The following is a 23494-nucleotide window of genomic DNA, read 5'->3' on the forward strand; positions in this document are numbered from 1 at the left end:
AGCATTAGCTTTCTGGAGGCGGGGCATTCAAGCTCCGCACCCAGAAAGCAATGCTCTGTTGACGTGGAGGAGGGAGCGACAGCCTGCAGCAGCGCCGCAGAACGCAGCTGGAGTCAACAATTGATTTTTTTTTTTCCTACAGGTAGTTTCCCCATTGAAATGCATTGGAACGCATTAATAGCGTTTAAATACATTTCAATGGGGAAAAGTGCTTTGACATACGAGTTTTTTGCCTTATGAGCTCAGTCTCGGAACAAATTAAACTCGCATGTCAAGGGACCCCTGTACTTCCAAAAAAATTATTATAAAACTACTCGAGCCTAGAGAGCAGCATCCCGTCCTGCAGGCTCTCAGAACATCTCACAGGGACAGCACAAGGGAATGTCACCTGGGCGATAGAAAGGGGGTTTCCATGGGGTTGGGCAACTTTCTGAAGTCATTTCCTGCTTGCATTTGTTCTTCTGCACGGACGATATGCAGTCCATCAATGCTGAAAACCGCATGCATACATGACCATACACAATTAGTTTCCACGATCATTCGCAGGTCTTCCACTGTAGATATCTGCAAGCAGAATCCGACCCGCTCATGTGAGCCCGGCCTAAACCGAACTTGTAATGGGAATCAAAAAATACAGAAAAAGGGAATATATACAGAAAAAAAAACACAGAAAGTGGCCATATACTTACCAATGTACTAATACAAGAGGACAGGTAGAAGCAGCACATCCCCCAGCATGCACACAGCCAGACTGCTATGTGGAGGAGCATTACACAGGTGCAGGTACTGATGAACAACCACCCACACACCTTCCTTATACTGGGGGCTGCTTAGTAGTATACTTTCACACAAAGGGTGTCAGGCCACCTAGTACTTGTAGTGCACCCTGCAGGCTTACAAGGTGTGGGTGATTGTTCATCAGTACCTGCACCTGTGTAATGCTCCTCCTTATAGCAGTCTGGCTATCTGTCTGCACACTGCTGGGTTGTGTTGCTTTTACCTGCCCTCTTGTGTTAGTATATGGACACTTTCTATAATTTGTAATGGCAGTTGAATAACTTTGACACCCAGTTCAGCATCATCCTGCAACGTTGATCTAAAAGAAGTCAAAACCCGATGTGTTAAAAATCTTTTTTCAGCATTTTTCTCATTCCAAATAGAAATCTGGTTTCCTTGTAAAAGGTTTTCCACGTATAGAAATCAAAACGTGTGAATTATTTGATGATACCTACAACTGACATGAGAAGTAAAACATTTTTCCCACATTCTAAACATGAAAATCACTTAAGTCCTGTGTGAATTTTCTGATGTCTAACAGCATCGGATTTCAGGATAAAACATTTCCCACATTCTGAACATGAAAACAACTTCTCTCCTGTGTGAATTTTCTGATGTCTAACAACATCGGATTTCAGGATAAAACATTTCCCACATTCTGAACATGCAAACGACTTCTCTCCTGTGTGAATTCGCTGATGTCTAACAAGATCTGATTTTTGGATAAAAGATTTCCCACATTCTGAACATGAATAAGGCCTCTCTCCTGTATGAATTCTCTCATGTACAACAAGTTCTGATTTCCGGGTAAAATGTTTACCACATTCTAAGCATGAGTGCAGCGACTCTCCTGTGTGAATTCTCAGATGCCTAACAAGATCTGATTTTTGGACAAAACATTTCCCACATTCTGAACATGAATAAGGCCTCTCTCCTGTATGAATTCTCTCATGTACAACAAGTTCTGATTTCCGGGTAAAATGTTTACCACATTCTAAGCATGAGTGCAGCGACTTTCCTGTGTGAATTCTCTGATGTTTAACAAGATCTGATTTTTGGACAAAACATTTCCCACATTCTGAACAGGAATATGGCTTCTCTCCTGTATGAATTCTCTCATGTATAACAAGTTCGGATTTCCGGGTAAAATGTTTACCACATTCTAAGCATGAGTGCAGCAACTCTCCTGTATGAATTCTCTGATGTCTAACAACATCTGATTTCAGGATAAAACATTTCCCACATTCTGAACATGAAAACGACTTTTCTCCTGTGTGAATTCTCTGATGTCTAACAAGATCTGATTTTTGGATAAAAGATTTTCCACATTCTGAACATGCAAATGGCTTCTCTCCTGTGTGACTTCTCTCATGTATAACAAGTTCTGATTTTCGGGTAAAAAGTTTACCACATTCTAAACATGAGTGCAGCGACTTTCCTGTATGAATTCTCTCATGTGCATAAAGGTACGATCTATATGCAAAACATTTCCCACAGTGTGAACAAGAATATGGCTTCTCCCCTGTGTGCACTCTTGTGTGTGTTAAAAGACCTGATCTTCTTAAAAACGGTTTTCCACATTCACCACACTGAAACTTTTTACCCCCTTTGTGAGTTGTAGGTGAGCTAAGAATCTGTAAATGGTCAGGAGAAGATTCCTCATGATTAGGGGGATTATATGACAGATCTGTACTGAAAAGCTGTGATTGGTCAGGAGAAGGTTCCTCATGAGTAGGGGGATTATATGACAGATCTGTACTGAAAAGCTGTGGTTGTACATAAAGGGTGATGAGGTTTTCTGCTGAAGAGCGCTGCAGGATATCTTCATCTTCTACTTTATAATTACACGATAACATCAAGTTTCCTTCCGAGATCTCAGGGGGATTATCTGTTAGGATTAAAGAAAAAAAATAAGGATTTCACAATTTATTTATTTTTTTCAATTAACAAAATGTATAAAAATTATAGACTTTGTATTCAGCTGGAAACACACTTTGGCTTTTCATGTCATTTGAGCAGCAATTGTTGAGACACACGAAGAATTGGATCCGGGAAAACTTGGAAATAAAAGTGCTTCTTTATGTTTTCTGAACTGAGACAAAAACTATTCATGTGATTCCAGCCTTTGTATGTACTTCGCCTTATGAGGCATCGATTCATGCAGGTTTTAAAGAAAACCTACCACATACTGCTTACTTTATTGTAAATATCAATATCCCCCAAAAGTAAAAAGAATTCTAAATATGACTCTTAATGATATGCAGATTATGTTTAATTTCTGTAGAAGACCCAACTCTGCATGGAGTTGGAGTCTTCACTTCTGGGTTGGGGATTACGGCAGGCCTGTGCCTTCCCACAAGCCTGAAGGTACCATATGCTAGGAATGCAAAAAACAAAAGTCTGCACATCTGTAACGGGCTGCTGGTAAGTGCCCACGATGGAGATGACAACGGAGGCAGAAGAAGCACTTTATTTACTATTTTAATTTGTTCTTTTACTTAACGAACTGGCAAAGGGTTACCTACTACACCCCATAGTAGGGCATGGACAGCTATCGGTGTATGACTGTGCCTAGAGGGGTAACTGATATGGAGTGTATGAGAGCTGAAGCACATGTATTGTTATCATACACTTTAAAAACTTGAAAACTTGTGTTCTGACTAGAAGTGCTACTTATTGCATTATTGTGACAGTAATACGGATTTTTTTAAACCTCTTTACACGGGAAGGAAGTTGAGGCAAAATGCAGTATATTAATGGCATATGGATAGTGTCCATCAGACTGGCCTTCCATATTCCCACTTTAACCGCTTACGTCCCGTGATATTTATCACAGAGGGCCAATGGATGCCCAAGAACACCGTCTACGTCTGCCATGGTCTGTGATTGCTATGATAAATGATAATAAACTGCAGTATAGAAGTATTGCAGTGCATTATCTGAGCAATCATATGATTGCAGGTTGAAGTCCTATAGGGGCATAAAATAAAGCTAAAAATTGTCAAAAAAAGGAAAACCAAAAACTATTTTTGCACACGTTTCTTTTTGTTTAAAAAGAATTCAATTAAAAAAATGTATGTTTGTTATTGCCACATCTGTAACGATCCTTACAAGAAATTGAACACATTTTGTATGCCTCACAAAAAATACTTCCGTATTAGGAAAGGAAAAAAAAGTTAGATTACATTTACTGGTAATCCTTTTTTCTGGAAGTCTCCACAGCAGCACCAGCTGAGATTATCTTCCCCTGGTAGGACAGGAAGCATACCGAGAAGTTTAAAGCTCCCCCCCTTCCTCGGTATTTATAACGAAAAACCTGTCAGGAGGTAGGACTGTATACCTAAACATAAGGTGTTCTCCTTTTGAGAAAAAAAAAAAAGAAAAACGGAAAAGGATTCAATAGGGAGGGGGAAAGGGGAGGGGGGGGAGAGATATACGGGTGCTGTTGTGGAGACTTCCCGAAAAAAGGATTACCGGTAAGTCTAATCTAACTTTCCCTATTGTCTCCACGACAGCACCAGCTGAGAAATACCAGGTTAACAAAATATTTTTAGGGACAAGACTATGTGCCCGAAGGCTAAGTCCTCGTTTGCCCGAACATCCAACATATAATGTCTGATAAATGTATGTGACCTTTTCCACACTGCAGCCCTGCATATTTCGGCCACAAAAGTGGCAGCGGACTCTGCCCAAGAAACAGACATTGCCCCAGTGGAATGAGCTTTAAGACTTTTTGGGTCTGGTTTATTTAGTACTTTATAAGCCTCAGAGATGGCTGCCCGGATCCACCTGCCTATCAAACTAATTTGCCACTTTTTTGCCTCTATTGTCTCCCTGGAACTGCAAAAATAAATTCTTATCGTTCCTCCACTGGCCCGTAGATGAGATATACTGCAATATTGCCCTTCTAACATCCAGGCAGTTGTACGCCTACTTTTTATCATTCTTGGGTATATTACAGAATGAAGGAATAATAATTTCTTGGGAGCTGTGAAAAAAAGAGGCCACCTTGGGAGAGAACGAGGGGTCTAATCTGAACACTATTTTCTCACCTGTGTCTCTAAAAAAAGGTGACCGAATTGATAACGCCTGTAACTCACCAATCCTTTCGAGCTGTTGTGATGGCTACCAAAAACACGGCTTTCTAGGTTAGAAACTCAATAGAAATGGCATCTATTGGTTCGAATGTAGAACCTGCTAAAACTGAGAGAACCATATTCAGATCCCAAGGAGGAGCCGAACAAAGGACTTTTGGTCTTAAACACTCAGCCACACTCATGAACCTCGCTACCCAGCTGACCTCTGACAGGCTAGTGTCAAAAAACACACTAAGCGCTGAAACCTGAACCCTAAGGGTACTGGACGAAAGCCTCAAATCTAACTCATCCTGTAAAAAAATCCAATGTACACTTATACAAGGGGATGCAGCCTCCAAATGCCTAGCCTTGCAACAAGAAAACATTTTTTCCCACACTCTGAAATAAATCTTATTAGTAGTTTATTTTCTACTGGCTAATAGCGTATTCACTGCTTTATGAGAAAATCCCTTATCTGGGAGGAGGGATCTTCCAATAACCAAGCTGCTAGGTGTAGCATTTCCACCCCTTGGTATGTTACGGCGCCCTGAGTTAGGAGATTCCTGTGGGGAGGCAGGAGCATAGGATCGCTGATACTCAAACTCTAACAGGTGAAAACAACTTCTTTTTGGCCAAAAGGGTGCTATCAAAATTAATGTGCACCTTTCGTGCCTGAATTTCTGTAACACCTTGGGAATTAGAGGGAATGGTGGAAAGGTATAAGTTAACCCTCGATCCCAATCCTGTACTAACACATCCAGGCAAGCTGGCTGGTCCTGAGGGTTGAGAGAGAAGAAATCTTTTACGTTTCGATCCTCCCTTGTGGCGAATAAGTCTATCTTGGGAACTCCCCGCCTGAGAGACACATCTTGAAATACCTCCTGAGAGAGGTCCCACGCCCTGGGTCCAACCACGGTGGCTGAGGAAGTCTGCAGCCATGTTCTGAATTCCTCTCAGGTGTGTCGCTGAAATTGACTGGACATGACGTTCTGCCCAATGAAAGATCTTCTGAGCTATGCCTTGTAATAGAACCTGACTGGTTCTTCCCTGGTTTCGAACACAGGCTTCGGCTGTAACATTGTCTGATAGAACCCTCAGATGTCTTCCCTGAGTCAGTTCCCTGGATACCTGCAGGGTCTTCCATATTGCCAAAAGCTCCCTGACATTTGATGAAAGTCTTTTTACTTCCTGAGGCTACTTTCCCTGAAAGTAGGATTCCCCTACCTGGGTGCCCCAACCCTGCAGGCTGGCATCCACTGTAATTAGTACTACCGGGTCTGGGAACCACTCTTTGCTAAATTGGTCTCTGACAGCCACCAATGAAGGGAGTTTGTTTTACCATGTTTGACAACAAAACTTTTTTGTCTAAAGAGAGTTGTCTTTTGCCCCAGACTATTAGCACAAATTTTTGAAGAACCCTGGAATGGTGCTGAGCTCATTCCACCACTGGGATGCAGGCAGTCAGTTTTCCCAGAAGAGACATTGCTGCTCTGATGGTCCCCTGCAACAGAAAATGAGAGATTCAAAGACAAAGAACCTGTCTCCGAGAAATGGGGAAAAAAAGAGCTTTGAAGAACTGAACCTAACAAGATCCCCGGGAACCTCTTTTGTTGACTTGGTTGCATATCGAATTTTTCCCAGTTTATCAGCCACCCCAGATGTTGAAGTAGCTGAATAGTGGCCGCGACGTGGGACAATAGTAGATTTCGGTCGTCTGCTACTATCAGGATATCGGCCAAATAAGGTACTATCGTAATGGATCTTTCCCTTAGTATGAACACTATCTCCACCATAACCTTGGTGAAGATCCATGCTACTGAGGGGATCCCAAAGGGGAGACATCTGTACTGGAAATGTTTTTCTCTTCCTCTTATGCATACTGCAAACCTTAGATACTTTTGAGCTTTCGGGATGGATGGGTACATGGAAATAGGAGTCTTTTAAACCTATAGTCGTCATAAAGGCACCTTTTTTGATTAATTTGACCGCAGAACCTACCGATTGCATCCTGAACCTTCTGTACCTTACAAACTTGTTTAATTGTTTTAGATTCACGAAAAGCCTAGAATCCCCATTTGGCTTCTTTATCACAAACAGATGGGAACAGTGCCCCATTCCATGCTCACCCTGTGGTACAGGCACTATAGCTTTGAGTTTCAATACATTTTTGACCCCTTGATGTAAAATGGTCATCTTGGCTGCTGGGCCTATGGTGGCTCAGGAAACTTGTGAGGGCTAAGAAAACCATTCTAAGTGGTATCCTAACCTTAGGATCTCTGAAATCCAGGCATTTTTGCTTAACATGGACCACCTTTCTGCGAATGCCTGCAACCTCGCCCCTCCCCCCCCCCCCCACTGGGATGGCATCATTGCCAATGCCCCTGAAACTCCTGCTGGGTGGGATTAAGGAGTAAATACCTCCCTTTCCGCCCTTTAAGATAGCTCCAGCGCTCTGATTTTACCTTGCCCCTACAACTATCCTGCTGACTGGGGTCTCGAAAAAAAAGGATCTAAATTTCTGGGTTTTCTCCTTTGGAAAACCCCCTTTTTTGTCAGAGGCTTTTTCCAAAATTCTATCAATGTCAGGGCCAAACAGAAACTGTCCATGGAAATTTAGTGAGCATAACTTGGCCTTAGAGGCTGAATCACCTGACCAAGTTTTTAGCCACAGTACATGTCTAGCAGAATTAGACAAGGCCACAGACCTAGCTGCTTATTAAACCATTTTGGCCGCCAAATCTGCCAGAAATCCAGCCGCCATTTTAAGGATTGGCATTGAGCTGAGAAACTGTCCCCTTGGTATTTTATTATGGACATGCACCTCTAACTGCCCCAGCCAAACATGCAGGGTCCTTGCTACACAGGTGGCTGTCACCCCAGGCCTAAGAACACCTGAGGTCGTCTTCCAGGTTTTTTTTGAGGAGGCTCTCTGCTTTGCGATCCATATGTTCTTTCAAGTGCATAACATCTTCAAAGGAAAGAGATGTATGTTTTGCTACTTTTGCGACATTGCCTTCAACCTTTGGAATAGTATCCCAATCAGAACAGATATCCTCTGAAAAGGGATAATGCCTCTTGATGCCTCTATATCTACCGCCCATATCAGGTCTTTTCCATTCCCTCCAGATCATTTTCGGAATATTTTTATGAACCAGGAAGGTAGGTCTTTGTCGCTCTCCCAAACCCCCCAAAACCTCATCCTGGATAGGCCTGGGTTCCTCTACATCCAATGTGCCACTAACGGCTCTGATTAACTCTCCGATGTCCTCTGGGCTAAACAGGAATTTTCTATATTCCTCTTCATCACAGGAATCTATGAACGTTTCCTCTAAATCTTCTTCAGAAAATCTAGTGATTCCCTCTGAACCTAATTCTAAATCTTCGCTCCGGGGTCTCCTGATTCCACGAGTTCTGGGAGTAGAGGGAGGAGCCGAATGCTGAGATGCTACTGCCGAATGGACTTCGTCCCTTACCAGCTTTTTTTATGTCCTCCATAAAACCCGCTGACTCCTCTTTCACTAGCTGGGCTATACAGATTTTACATAATGTCTTAGTGTATTCTTGCGGTAAACCCCTCCTGCAGGAAACACATTTTTTAGGTTTGGATTTTAAGGATACCGCTGCAGGTCGCAGTGGGGAGCGCAGACCCAGCGAGCAGGCACCGGAGGTCAGTTACAGGCACTCACACTTAGCCCCACATGCCTAGGGACTGCGGTGGGAAGGTAACCGGCCTGGGAGGGCTGCCCTACTGCCCACAGCTGACCGAAGGAGACACTCTCAAGGGGGAGGGATCTATCACATTCCAGCCCTCGATCACACACACACACACACACACACACCACACAACACAACACAACACAACACACACACACACACACACACAGCCAGGAACTTCCAGCTGCTCCTAGCACCTCTCTGCTGCCCTTCCTCTGACAGGACAGGAAGAATTCTGAGGAAGGTGGGGAAGGGGTGGGTGGGGGGGGGGGGCTGTATACTTCTTGGTATGTTCCTGTCCCATCAGGGGAAGATAATCTCAGCTGGTGCGATAAGGAAAAACATAAGCCAAAATGCTTTCTTTTTTTCAGTTTATAACTGGACAATCATCATTATTATCCATATTCACCATAAACTCGAACCATTAAGGTACCCATACACATTCAACAACTGTTCAAAGAACAATTGCTTATCTGACACCCATTTTCACCAGATCCCCCACACGAATGAAAGTTCATCTGGGTCAAACATTCAGGTGTGTAGAGAGGTAAACTGCAGCCAGACAACTCTGGTGCCGCCTTATCTCCCGGGGAACAGGAGGATCCGGCTATGAAAGTTAACATCACACATTCTTCTTTTCTCCAATATCATCTGCCAAAGGAAAGTCTGGCTGCCTCGGACATATTAGAGACTTGTCTGGCTGCCAAACCCACCATTATTACCAGGTTTAAGGACAAATAAAGTTTATGTGTATGGGGGGGGGGGCAGCTAGGGTCCTTTTACACGGGATGTTTGTTGTCCAGTTAAGCATATTTCACTGGAAAAGATCCCAAACTGCAGTACCTGATAAAGGTGCAGAGCAGGCACAGTGGCCGTAGGGTCGGCACAGTGGCCGTAGACCCTAACTATATGCAGCAAGACAGACTATAAACTGGAGGAGCTAAATTGTTCACTGCAGACCTATATGCAGTCACCTACTCAACCCAGCCCAGATTGGGAACCTTGTCTGCAGTGTGAACGATACCACAGAAGCCAGCCAATAGATGGGTGCGTCCCACAATACAGGATTACAGCTCACACTGACATGGCAGTGGTTTTGTCCACTTAAGCGCCCCAAAGATTATGGCTTCTGTTCTTTCACACAGAAGTGATAATTACTTAGGCCGCTTTCACACGACCGAGAAAATCCCACAAGATTTCTGCATTGCGAGAAGCAAACATCTGGCATGAACATGAAGCCCGTTCTTTTGAATGGAGTCATATACACGAGCGATTTATCCTCGGAATGCATTGCCCATTGTTTTCCATGGGAAACAGTTGCTGGACATAAAAATGCCTCTGCCAGCACATTACATGTGCAAGAGCGCGATACTGGGCTGAGTTTCACGGCCGTGTGTAGGTCGCCTTTGTCAATGGAGGTGGAGCAGGTTGGGGATCGGCCTCCATTCACAGCCGACAGGCAGTCATTCATAGATGAATCATTGTCCCATTACACGGGCCGATCAGCGTTTGATTTTTATACCTGCAGAAACTGAATGATAAGCAAACAAATTGTCATTCCTCGTTCATTCACTGGCAGCGTTTACACTGAATGATTATTGTTCAGTTTCGCACAATCCGGCTATAACCTTAATGATAATTGTTCCATGTACAAGCCCCCTTAGACACAAACCGTTCACAGCATTTTGTTCTGATAAAAAGTGCATCTAAATATGACAAATACATTTGTTTGTTTTCTCCACTACATATGTAACTCTCTTCTTACCTTGTGATATCGGAGGCTGGTGGTTCTCCATCATGACATCCTTGTACAGATCCTTGTGTCCTTCTAAATACTCCCACTCCTCCATGGAGAAATAGACAGCGACATCCTGACACCTTATAGGAACCTGACACACACAATGATACTGTCATTACCCAGACTCCTCTAGTGCTGTTACTGTATAATTTCCCAGCATTCCCAGCAGTGTCACCTCTCCAGTCAGCAGCTCAGTGATCTTGTTGGTGAGTTCTAGTATCTTCTGCTCATGTATCGGTAAGTGAGGAGGAGCCTCTGTGATGGGGCTCTGGCTCCTGCTCCATCCTCCTGACTCATGGAGATGGCTGTTGGGAGTCGCATCGTCACCCGATGTCTTCTTTACCATTGTGTAATCCTGTGTATGGAGAGAGACATGTATGGAGAGAGACCAGTATTCATCCCTCAGTAGAATGCGAGAGATTGTGATCCTACTGTATAGATCTCTACAAGGGACACTAGATGGACCATGTGTTCTCCTCCCGACACCAATATTTAACATGTCTATATAGATGTCAACTTAGTGGCAAATATCAAAGTCTACAGGCTGAACTCCGGCCATATGATCCTGCTGGTTCCTGGCTGCCCTTCCCTCCTCATTACAAGGAGCCTACTTACCATTCTCATTCCTCCTACAACATTACTATTAGCTCATTGGTTCCCACCATACAGAACTGACCATATTGGTGGCCGATCTTCACATTTTCTGCTGTTCAGTTCTCCCTCACTTTGAAGGTCTGGAAGCCGTTATACAGGACACTGGATTGTTCCTATTACTTCCTAGAATGGATTTTCTCTTCCCTTAGTCTGACTTGTTACATAATACAATAAAGATGTATAGAAAAGTTTACCTCTCCGGTCAGCAGGTAGATAATCTCTAAGGTGAGGCTTAATATCCTATTGGTCATCTCATTGCTGGTCTTCTCCATCCTCAGTGGGTCATTCATGAGGACCATTTTGGATGAGGACATGAGAGAACTGGAGGAACTGGAGGGTTCTAGCACTGCCGGCCCTTTATGAGAAAGAAAAGGCCCTAAATCATACGGGGACATCATCATGTGTGATATACAGAACCTCACTTACTGAGCATTGAGAGACGCAGGTTCTCAGAGCCGTCACCACATGTATATGGGTATGTTCACACAGACGGCAGATGTTTGCTGGGGATATTGACATTCCAGGACAAGTTCCGCTGCAAATCTGCACCCATTATAATCAGTGGGAATCTGCGCTATAATCCATATCATACAGAATTTTTTTCACATGCAAATTTGAAATCCCTGTGCAGAAAAAAATAATTAATTTGACATACGAACTACGCATGCAAATTAGCAGAAATCCACAGTTTGTGGTATCCAGGTAGAAAACTCCATGTTGAGTTCTGAAATCTGAAGACCCTTACGGCTCCAGGACATACAGTTACGTCCTGCACATTCAGGGTATGTATGAAGGGAGATCGCGGGGTGATTTCCCTCCACACATAGCAAGTGTTGTCTGTTTCTTACAGTCAGCACCCGCCCACAACAGCTCTCATAAGCCACCTAGCTCATCTGAAATTGTTAACACTTTAAATGCCGCTGTCAATACTGACAGCCGCATTTAAATCCCCTGGGCGATGTTCCGGGGTCCTATACGGCTACCCATGAGGAGATTTCGGGATATTGTGCGGTGTCATGGCAGCCGCGGACCTTCTGGAAGGGCCCAGGGCTGTCATAGTGGAATGCCTATCAAGCCATGCCAGTGACATGTCTTGATAGATTACATTATACTACGATCTGAGAGGCAATGCCATGGCATTACATCATTCTGCAGGAGCGATCAAAGCATCACATGTTCGTGTCTCCTCTGGGAACTAAAAAAAAAGGAAAAAAAAGTTTTACTAATTATTAAAAAAATAAAAGGTAATGAAAGTTAAAATGTTTGCCATATTTATAATAAAATAATCTAAATAATAAAACAAAGACACATATATGGTTAACCAGCAGGGTTAACGAACATTGTCAGAAAAAAAAAAAAAAACGCCAGAATCTATGACGTGCCTGTAGCAGAGCTGTGCGTGCGTCTGTGACGTGCCTGTAGCAGAGCTATGTATTATGGATAAAACACCCTAGAGGTGCAATAATGGTGACGTCATCCCAGGTACTAAACCAGCAGAGCGTCTTTCTGCAATCTGAAGACCCTCAACGCTATAAGACATAGCAGCCGTGTGCTTACAGAACCTGTGATGATATCACCGTCATGTCATCAGTCACATGATGCTGACGTCATCACAGTCCTTCATCCCTGTGCACTGAATTACAGGTGGACTACATCCCCCACAAACCCCCGCACCCTCAGTTGCTATTGATACAGCAGTACTCAGTCTGGCAATTTGTAGCTGGTTGTGAGACATCTGGACATCAGTGTGGAGACTCCAATAAATGACCCCTCACAAATGTCCACATACATAGCTGGCGGTGAATATTGACCAACAACATTGAAGCACAGTCCTCCCCTACTATCTTCACATCTCTTGAACCTGATATCATGTCATCTCAAGTGCGAATGCCGCCAACATCAGCCTTCATCTAATCGCCAACTGTTGCCCAGTGTTGGTACTACACTGTCACTATCGTGTAAACATGTCACCACAGAGGGTTCACCGGCGCCGTGAAGCTAATGCAGCTTACATGACACAGCGACAAGCCACCATGTCACCTCAGTGAGCAGCTGAAGTTTGTAAATGTCGTGCAGCTGATATGCGAAAGAAACGAGCCAACATGTCTCCTGAGTGAGCAGATGAAGTTCGTGAATATCAAGCATCTCATGAGAGAAGAGCGAGCTAACATCTCACCGAGCACATCAAGTTCGTGAGGTCAACGCAGCCTGCGTGCTTGAAGCTAGTAGCAATCACTTAGTTCGCCATGGAAACGATCAGGGAGATAAGACGTTTTCTCATTCATGGGTGTTTGCACTGTTCAGCAAAACGGCAAATAATGGCAACAGCTTACTATTTACATGGAAATATTTTGGCCAACTGCAATCCCTTTCACTATATTATATTAGTAAGTGGCGCATTGTGCCACCAGACCTGCTGGTACGGGTCACTCCTGGATCGCTTAGGTGCGGTCATCACTTACCTGTAACGTGTCTGGATATTGTGGATATTGACACATGGTTTGTTGTGTTACAGTTGCCTATGACTATTATTTGTACATTTTTTTAATAAAAGTTATATTTTCAGCGATTCCTACAGGCAAAGCTGCCATTTATTTGAATGGGAACTTTGCCTGTAATACCAAGCCTGGCCACTGCAGTGGGGACAGAGCTGTCAGCTTCCTGCAGTAATCAGCTCAATGAATGAGTGCAAATAGCTCATCAAAAGGACTCCTGTGCAGTAGACCCCCGCTGACTACTACCGATGGCCTATTCTGTCAAAAAGGCCATTAATACTTTACTTGATAACCCCCTTTAACTGTCCCCTCAGCAAGCAGACATGGTATAGCCTCTGTGCTGATGCATCGTTGGATTTTTTTGAAAGTAAAAAAATCACAACATCACAATGGTGGCTACTAAGTATCAGACAGGGGGCTGCACTACAATGCTGTACTAAGGCCGGCTTCACACCAGCGGATGTGCAATTGCTCGTGCCTCAGTGGGACATATTTGCGCTATGAGGATCTTTTGCGCACGTATCGGCGTATTTCACGTCACTTTTTCTGCCCGGGACACAAACACTCTGATGGAAATGGTGGATTCATCTAATGAGCCCCGGATGGGTTCCTCCTGCAGCGGATCAGGCATCTCCGCTCGCAGCTGCGCATCCTCCCCGCTGACTTCTATGGGGCCGTTGGTGCGCAAATACACAGAAAGATAAAGCGTGTTCTATCTACTTGTGCGGCCGATACGTGCGCAGAAAATACACACATGTGAGCGAAAACACGGAGAGCCGCGGGTTCTGTTCACTGCATATTGTGCGCAAATACATCCGTGTGAAGCCGGGCAAACAGAAGGGGGACGGAAAAATGCAAGAAAACCGTGCGAAACCCTCCGGCGTCTCTTACCTGCCGGCCGGAGTCACACGCAGAGCTCTGATATCACTGTATATATATCCTCTGGCTGATAACAGAGACTACAGCAGGGACCAGGACCTGCTACACTGCAATAACCAAAGGACCTGTGAAGATGTCACTGTCATGTGATCCGGATATAGGGGGCGGAGCTCAGCAGTGCGGAGAAGTGGTGACTGAAGGACCTGTGATGATGTCACCATCATGTGATCAGTATATAAGGGGGCGGAACTCAGCGGTGAGGAGGAGAAGTGGTGACTGAAGGGCATATTAACTTATTCCACAAGACTTCTGCTCGAGCACTTTGTCTTCCCCGTCGCCGCGGGGCGCACTCACACGGAGTGCAGTTGTGGAGATACGCTGGGGATTTATGGGACCCAACTCTGTGTATTCACATTTTCTTGCATTTTTTTCTGTGTGTGTATATCCACAGTGAGCGCTGCGGACTTCCTGCACTTCTTGTTCGTCGTCGTTACACAAGCATACATTGTGTTGTCGGGTTGTTCGCTTATTGTTCAGCTTAACCCCTTGGTGACCAAGCCTGTTTGTGCCTTAAATTTTGAAAATCTGACATGTCACTGTAACATAGAATAACTCCGTAAAGGTTTTGCATATCCAAGTGATTCTGACCTTGTTTTGTCACCACATGTTGTACTTCATTTAGGTGGTAAAAATAGACCGATAGAATAAGTGTATATTTATTTAAAGCGCCAAAACTGGTAAAATTTGGAAAAAAATTATCATATTTTCAAATGCAATATCTAAAATGTACCAATTTTCGATAAGATATATATTTCCACCTGTTTACCTAATTCTGGATGCACACATTTAACATTAATTATTAGCATTCTGAGGAGCACTTTGTTTTCCTGCACCAAGCCAAGATTACAAAAGCTCATAGGTGTCAGAATGATAGATACCCCACAAATGACCCCATTTTAAAAACTACACCCCTTAATGTATTCACTGAGGGGGGTCAGGAGGATTTTGACCCCATGGTTTTATTTCAGGAGTTACTGCAATTTAGAGGAGAAAAAAATATTTTTGCAAATATGTCATTTTAAAGAGCTTTTTTTTCCCCTAGAGTGCACATGAAAATTAGGATTTGAACCCTAAAACAGGATCCCCGTCAGTCCCACGTGCAGAAACATCCCCATTGTAGCCCCAATCTGTGTACTGGACACATGGCTAGGCCTGGAATGGAGGGAAAAGCCTTTAGGTTTCAGGGCACAACATTGCAGGCCCCATTTCTCACTTGTAAAGTCATCAAGCTGCCAAAATAGAACACCCCCCACAAGTGACCCCATTTTTAAATCTAGACCCCGTAGCCCATTGGTCTAGGTGTGGACTGAGTATTCTAACCCCAAGGTTTTTTGCAAAAATTATTATAATTCATGTGAAAAATTTATGTAATTTTTTTCATAGACATCACTTTCATGACAGTTTCCTTTGTTTCAAGCAGGAAAAACTGGGAAAACGCACAACAAGTTTTATAGCACTAGTTCTTCTGTGTTCAGCAATACCCCCATTGTAGCCCCAATCTACATACAGGACACATGGCTGGGCCTATAATGTAGGGAACACCCATTGAATTTCAGGGCACAACTGAATAAATTCCAGGCCCCATTGCCCACTTGTGTGAAAAAAAATTGACTTCCTAAAAATAATTCCCAGTTCATTCCATCCCGCTATTTTTAGCATTCCCTAAATCTTAGATAAAAGTAATAATGTAAAACTGCGTGGTATGTCACAAAAGAGGGGTAATTATAGAGGCCTGGTTGGAATGGGCACATGGGGCAATAATCCCAGGTAGCCCCCTTCCCATGCTTGCTGCAAACCGTTGCTTAGAGTTAATGCGATTACCCGCAGCCCGTACACAATGTCATCCACATAAAAAACACACACTGCTAAATGCGGGTTTTCGTTAGTATCTTGGCCCAAAACCCATAAGCTGGCAGGCCACGGCAAGGCCACTGCACATACGCAAGAACGTACACTATCTCACAATTCACTACATAATATCACAGAGATAAGGGAAAAAAAAGTTTGAAGACATAACTCACAGACAATGAAGCCAGATACAGTATATACTACAGGAAAGGCATGGGAGATAGCGTAGGATCTGGCATATGTGCAGTGGCCCACCAGCCTATGTGTTTTGGCCCTAAAATACTAGCGAACACCTCTCAGGTATCTCTCTCAGGTAAAAGTATAGGATCCAACAAGTTATCCGCTCTTGCTGACAACTTTATCTTTCAAAAGCTAGAAGAGAAAACAAGGGGATCTGCTATCTTGGACCTAATTCTTACTAACAGGGAGGGAATGGTTGAGGAAGTAAGGCTAGCTGGTACTGTAGGAGGCAGTGATCATGATATACTTGAATTTTGGATAAAAAGAGGATGGATGAACACAGAAAAAAACCTTAGAAAACTCAGAACTCAAGGTTGGATTTCAGAAAGTCAGATTTTAATCAACTCAGAAAAAGGGTAGGAGGAATCCAATGGCTGGATGTTCTTAAAGACAGAAATGTCCAAGAAGGTTGGGAAATATTGCAAAATGAGATTCTCAAAGCACAATCGTTAACAATCCCTAAAAGAAGGAAGAATGGGAAGCATTTAAAGAGACCAGGATGGATGAACACAGAATTTGCACACATGTTAAAAAGGAAGAAAAATATGTTTATCAAATGGAAAGAGGGGGGAATATCATAAAGAAGAATATAATGTGATCTGCAGAAATTGTAGGCCAAGTGTCAGAAAAGCTAAAGCTAATAATGAATTGAGGCTTGCAACAAAAAAAAAAAGCAATAAAAAGGGATTGGGGGGTTATGTCAAAGGCAAAAGAAAAGTCAAAGATGCTATTGGATGCTTACAAGATGAAAATGGTGAATTGGTTAAGAATTATGTTGAGAAGCCTGAGCTTTTCAATTCCTATTTTCTATTGGTTTTCTCTCAGAAAGTAGATGTAACATCAACTGATCTTCCCTGTGCTACTGGGGGAATAAAAGAATGCAGGCTATCTATAAGCAGAGAGATGGTGAGGGAACACTTAGCAAACTTAAATGAATTCAAGTCTCAAGGTCCAGATGAATTACGTCCTAGGATACTAAAGGAAGCAGCAGAGGTAATTACTGAGCCTCTTGCCATAATCTTTGAAAATTCATGGAAAACAGGAAAAGTCTCAGAAGATTGGAAAAGGGCAAATGCCCCTATTCTAAAAAAAAAAGGGAAGAGGGTGGATCCAGGAAACTACAGGCCTGTGAGCCTGACTTCTATACCGGGAAAGATCTTTGAAAAAACTATTAAACAGCATGTATGCAAGTACTTGGATAAAAATGGAGTTATTAACCAGAGCCAGCATGGGTTTGTAGCAAACAAGTCATGCCAAACGAATCTAATTTCCTTCTATGACAGAATCACCGACTGGGTTGATCAGGGAAATGCGGTGGCTATAGTATATCGACTATAGTAAAGCATTTGACAAATTATCTAATACCGTCCTTATTGAAAAGATGACCAAATATGAGATTGACAAGGCAACTGTTAGATGGATTCACAACTGGATGGGTGATCATACTCAAAGAGTCATCATAAATGGCTGCACATCCAAGTGGAAGAATGTATCAAGTGGGGTACCACAAGGATCTGTTCTAGACCCAGTGTTGTTCAACATTTTTATAAATGATCTGGAGGAGGGAATTGATGGAAAACTGATCAAATTTGCTGACGACACAAAGCTAAGAGGTATAGCTAACACTAGGGAAGATAGAGAGAGTATTCAAAAAGATCTAAAAAGCTTGCACAGTGGGCGGCGACTAACAGAATGGTATTTAACAAGTAGAAATGCAAAGCCCTACATCTGGGCAAGAAAAATAAAAAAAACATATAGAATGGGAGGAATTGGGCTAAGCAGCAGTACATATGAAAAAAAAAAACTTGGGTATACTAATAGATCATAGACTAAACATGAGTGAACAATGTGATGCAGCAGCCAAAAAGGCAAACCCAATTCTAGGATGTATTAAGAGAAGCATAGAGTCTATATCCCATGAGGTAATTCTTCCCCTCTACTCTTTCTTAGTCAGTGCAGGAAGAACGGAGCACACACTGTAAAGAACCCCCTGCCTGCAGTGAAGCTTGGCGGTGGCTTGGTGAAACTCTGGGGATGTTGTGCTTCCTGGTATTGGAAAGCTGTGTGGAGAGCAAGATTGATCACATCAATCACGTCTCAAACTTCCAGGACAAAACATGCCTTCTATGAAAAATCTAAAGCTTGGACAACATTGGACCATCTAAGACAATAATCCCAAGCAAACTTCAAAGACAACTAAAGCTTGGTTTCAGGTGTTGGAGTCAACGACAGAGTCGCCTGACTTACACCCCATAGAAAATCTTTCCTTGTGTTATATCTGTCCTAGTAAACAGAATATGGAGTCCCAGACTCAGGGTTAGAATAGAACCCTTAGGGATGGGCTGGAGCCACCCTACATGGGGGTATCCAGAGGACCATGGACGGGAAGTGAGGCAACACATTCTCTAGTAGTTAGCTCAAGTTTTTGGGATGAGAACCGAGATCATGTTGTTGGAAGAGTGGGGACTATGTAACATGATTAAAACCGTCACAAAAACGGGGGGGGGGGGGATTTGTTAAAGCAGTAAATATGTACCCATCTTCCTTCTTGTATGCTTCAGCCTGCCATATCATATTGTTGTCATTTTCTTTTAACAGGAATTTTGCAGATGTGCACCCTGTTCTAAAGCCTAAAACCAGACGGACAGTCGGTGGCAGCATAACCCATTCTCCAAGAAACAGCGGTATCTAATTGCTTATACATTTTGTTTTGAGAAGTTTATTATACATGATAGATTGTTTTTCTGTTTTTACTTTCAAATATATAATGGAATGTACGGATAATAAAAGCAGAACTTACTTTATTACACTAGGAAACAAGTGTAGTCATTCTGTTCTCGGAGTGCTCCATTATTTTTATAAGATTTGAAGCACCTAAAATATACTTGAAACGCAAATTTCACTATCATGGGCGATTTTCACGGTGATGCGATTTTGATTTTAAAAAAATTGCATTGCGTCTGTAAAATTGCGGTCTTCACTCACGTGAAAGATCACGAGTGTTTCACATATACTTCAATGGGAAGAATCGTATCACACTCGTATGGATATGAAACAACTGTTGATTCCTTCTATAGGAACACCTAAGAACAGAACATGCTGCGATTTAACTTATGCTGCAAGGAAGAAAGAAAAATAAAACAAAACAAACAAAAAAAAAAAAAAAAAAGAAAAACGCTCGTGAATAAATACATTTAGGCCTCATGTCCACGGGCAAAATAGGATTTTAAATCCACAGCGGATCACCCGCACGCGGATCCGCATCCCATAGGGATGCATTGACCACCCGCAGGTAGATAAATACCCGCGGATGGTCAATAAAAGTGAATTTAAAAAAATGGAGCATGAAAAAAATGGACACGCTCCATTAGAATAACTTACCCGCAGCGGACCGGGCAGTTCTTCTCTTCTTCACGGCCGGATCTTCTTTCTTCGGCCCGGCGCATGCGCGCGGCACGCAGCCGGCGTGCCGTGCACATCCGCTGGCCAAAGAAAGAAGATCTGACCGTGAAGAAGAGAAGATCTCCCCAATCCGCTGCGGGTAAGTTCATTCTTATTTCAAGCGCTCATGTCCGCGGGGCAGGAGGGACCCGCTACGGATTCTCCATGGAGAATCTGTAGCGGGCCTGATTTTCCCCGTGGACATGAGGCCTTAAAAGAATGGATATCATAGTTGTGCAAGTTTTGTATAGAGTGAAAAAAGTTTGGTACCGTGCTTAGGCAGTGGAGCAAAACATGATTGTTCCCAGCAAGAGAAACAAAGTAATCTTGTAGATGCGATACCTATTTATGGCTAACAAAAATACATGATGTTAACGCGAGCTTCTGAGACTACGAAGAGGTCTTCTTCAGGCTTAAATCAAATAGATCCGAAGAGGCATGAACGTTTATACACACATACTTATGACAAGTCACAGACATGGATGTGGATAATTTGTACTTAAAGGAATACTGCAACAGAAATAGAAACATCTTTATATGGTCACTGATAAGGGAGTGAAGGTTTTATGGTCCCTGAATTAGTGTTGGGGGTGGAGATGTCAACAGAACCGCAGTGTTATCTGTGTTATAGATTTCTCATACTTCCAAGTCACGCTTAAATCCTTATGAATAATTTAGCCCTCTATTAAAGTGTCAAAGTTGTCATAAATTTATATTACCAAAATCTCCTATGGCTTTGTGACTTGAAATTGCCTTTCAGTATTGTTAGCGCTATTCGATATACTGTGGGTGCCATATTAAAAAAGGAATAATGAACAGGCCTGGAGACCCTTTAAAGGACCACACGTTTACATCATGTGCACCGAAAAGGTTCTAACTTTATTTAGGCAAGTAAAAGTTTATACAAGCTTTTCCAACACAGGAAGTTAGGTAATTCGGGTTGTGTGCTGATAGGCCATTCTCAGAGGGAGGTATTTGTGAGGTAGCTGTGAGATCATTCACCCAGGAGGAGCTTCCCTTGAGCGTGCTCTATTCATTCTTGACTTGTCCGAAGGAAATGCTTCCTGTTTCTCTCCAGCCAGCTATTTCCTGTCCTTTTACACAAAGACATTCCTTTTGACCATTTGGCTTTAATTTAAGCCCTGGATAGGTTTTCCACTGGTCAAGAAACAGTCAGACCTGTTTTTAGACACAATACACTGCTCCTTCAATTCTTGTGGAGGTGAGGGGCGATGTTCTCTTCCCCCAGAGGTTTAGGTTAGAGACACAATATAGCATTTTAGAATCTTCACAGCTGATAAACATACAAAAAAATTACAGACAGGATGGCGAACCTCTCAGCCATCTCCCACAGTATCATAAATTTCATATCTTTTATGTTGTGTCCAGGACTAGAGAAATGCTTGGCCACAGGTAGTTCTGTCTTTCTCTGTTTCATTGTGTGGCAATGAAACCTCATCCGAGCTTTAAGTTTTTTTCCCATTTCTCCAACATAAAGGCCACCAACAGGACATTTACTACACAGGATCAGGTACACATCAGACGTAGACCATGTAAATGCCCCAGGGATCTTATAGTCCCAGTGTGTTGCGCAAGTTTCTCCTTTATGTGAATTAGCCCTAAGGCTGGCTTCACACTGGCAAGAGATTTGAGCATTGAGATGCAGGAGGAAAAAAATAAATCGCTCAAGTGTACAACCCCACTAAAAGGAATGGCATTCATATTCAAGGTACATTTTCTCAGCCGTGTGAAGCCGCCCAAAAAGTGGCATTTTATGGTGAATTAGAGGAAACCACTACTTATGTTAGTTGTGCCGACTGAAAGATTTATTTGTCGTATTAGCAAACTAACATGGGAGGCTGAATAATTTTGACATCCCGTTCATCATCATGCAATGTTGATCTAAAGCAAGGTAAAACCGGATGTTTTAAATCTTTTTCAGCATTTTTCACATTCCAAACAAGAATCCCTTTTCTTTGAGGACATGGATTGACTTATGAAATGTTTTCCACATATAGAAAATCACAACGCTTTTTTCATTGTGTGAATTCTTTGATGATACCTACATCTGGTATGAGTAGTAAAACATTTCCCACATTCTGAACATGAATAAGGCCTCTCTCCTGTGTGACTTCTCTGATGTATAGTAAGATTTGATTTCACTGTAAAAAATTTCCCACATTCTGAACATGAATAGGGTTTCTCCCCTGTGTGCAGTCTCTCATGTGTAAAAAGACTTGATTTCTTTGTAAAACATTTCCCACATTCTGAACATGAATAGGGCTTCTCTCCTGTATGACTTCTCTGATGCATCATAAGATTTGATTTTTGGATGAAACATTTCCCACATTCTGAACACGAATATGGCTTCTCTCCTGTGTGAATTCTCTCATGTATAACAAGATCAGATTTCAGGATGAAACATTTACCACATTCTAAACATGAAAATCGCTTCAGTCCTGTGTGAATTCTCTGATGTTTAACAACATCTGATTTCAAAATAAAACATTTCCCACATTGTGAACATGAAAACGACTTCTCTCCTGTGTGAATTCTCTGATGTCTAACAAGATCTGATTTTTGGATGAAAGATTTTCCACATTCTGCACATGAAAATGGCTTCTCTCCTGTGTGAATTCTCTCATGTATAGCAAGATCCGATTTCTGGGTAAAAAGTTTCCCACATTCTGAACATGAATGCAGCTTCTCTCCTGTGTGAATTCTCTCATGAGCAATGAAGTGTGATCTATATGCAAAACATTTCCCACAGTGTGAACAAGAGTATGGCTTCTCCCCTGTGTGCACTCTTTTGTGTGTAAAAAGGCCTGATCTTCTTGAAAACTGTTTTCCACATTCACCACACTGAAACTTTTTCCCCCCTTTGTGAGTTGTAGGTGAGGTAACAATCTGTGATTGGTCAAGAGGAGGTTCCTCATGATTAAGGGGAATGTATGACAGATCTGTACTGACAAGCTGTGGCTGTACATGAAGGGTGCTGAGGTTTTCTGCTGAAGAGCGCTGCACGATATCTTCATCTTCTACTTTATAAAGACATGATATCATCAGGTTTCCTTCTGAGTTCCCAGAGGGATTTTCTGTTAGGATTAAGAAAAAAATTTTGTGATTTTTTTTTTCTTTTCAAATCAAAAAAGTACAAAAATTTTCATCACCAACTCAACCGCTTAGGCAAACGAGAATCGTAAGATTCTCGTTGTGTCTAAAAGGGACCTCTCTCCCAATCCTGGCCCACCCTCTAGTGCCCCTAACTATTACTTCCCCACTGCCCCACTAAGACACCCTTCTAGTCCAACCACTAGTCCGTGCATATCCTCCCCGGTTTCCTTTCAATATGCGCTCTGGAATTGCCAGTCAGCATGCAACAAACTCCCCACCATCTATGACTTTTTCACTGCTAAATTCCTAAACCTGCTAGCTTCAACAGAAACATGGATACAGCAGTCTGACACTGCTTCCCCTGCTGCACTGTCTTACAATGGCCTGCAGTTCTCCAA

At 42.7% G+C, this 23494-nt stretch overlaps 2 pseudogenes; both read right to left on the reverse strand.

Moving 5' to 3' along the window:
* LOC136616051 (zinc finger protein 208-like) overlaps positions 1–23072 on the reverse strand; it is an 85498-nt pseudogene extending 62426 nt beyond the window's left edge.
* LOC136615389 (zinc finger protein 850-like) overlaps positions 1–23494 on the reverse strand; it is a 304670-nt pseudogene that overhangs the window by 270569 nt on the left and 10607 nt on the right.

The sequence above is a fragment of the Eleutherodactylus coqui genome, chromosome 1 (genome assembly GCF_035609145.1).
Source record: "Eleutherodactylus coqui strain aEleCoq1 chromosome 1, aEleCoq1.hap1, whole genome shotgun sequence".
Lineage (NCBI taxonomy): Eukaryota > Metazoa > Chordata > Amphibia > Anura > Eleutherodactylidae > Eleutherodactylus > Eleutherodactylus coqui.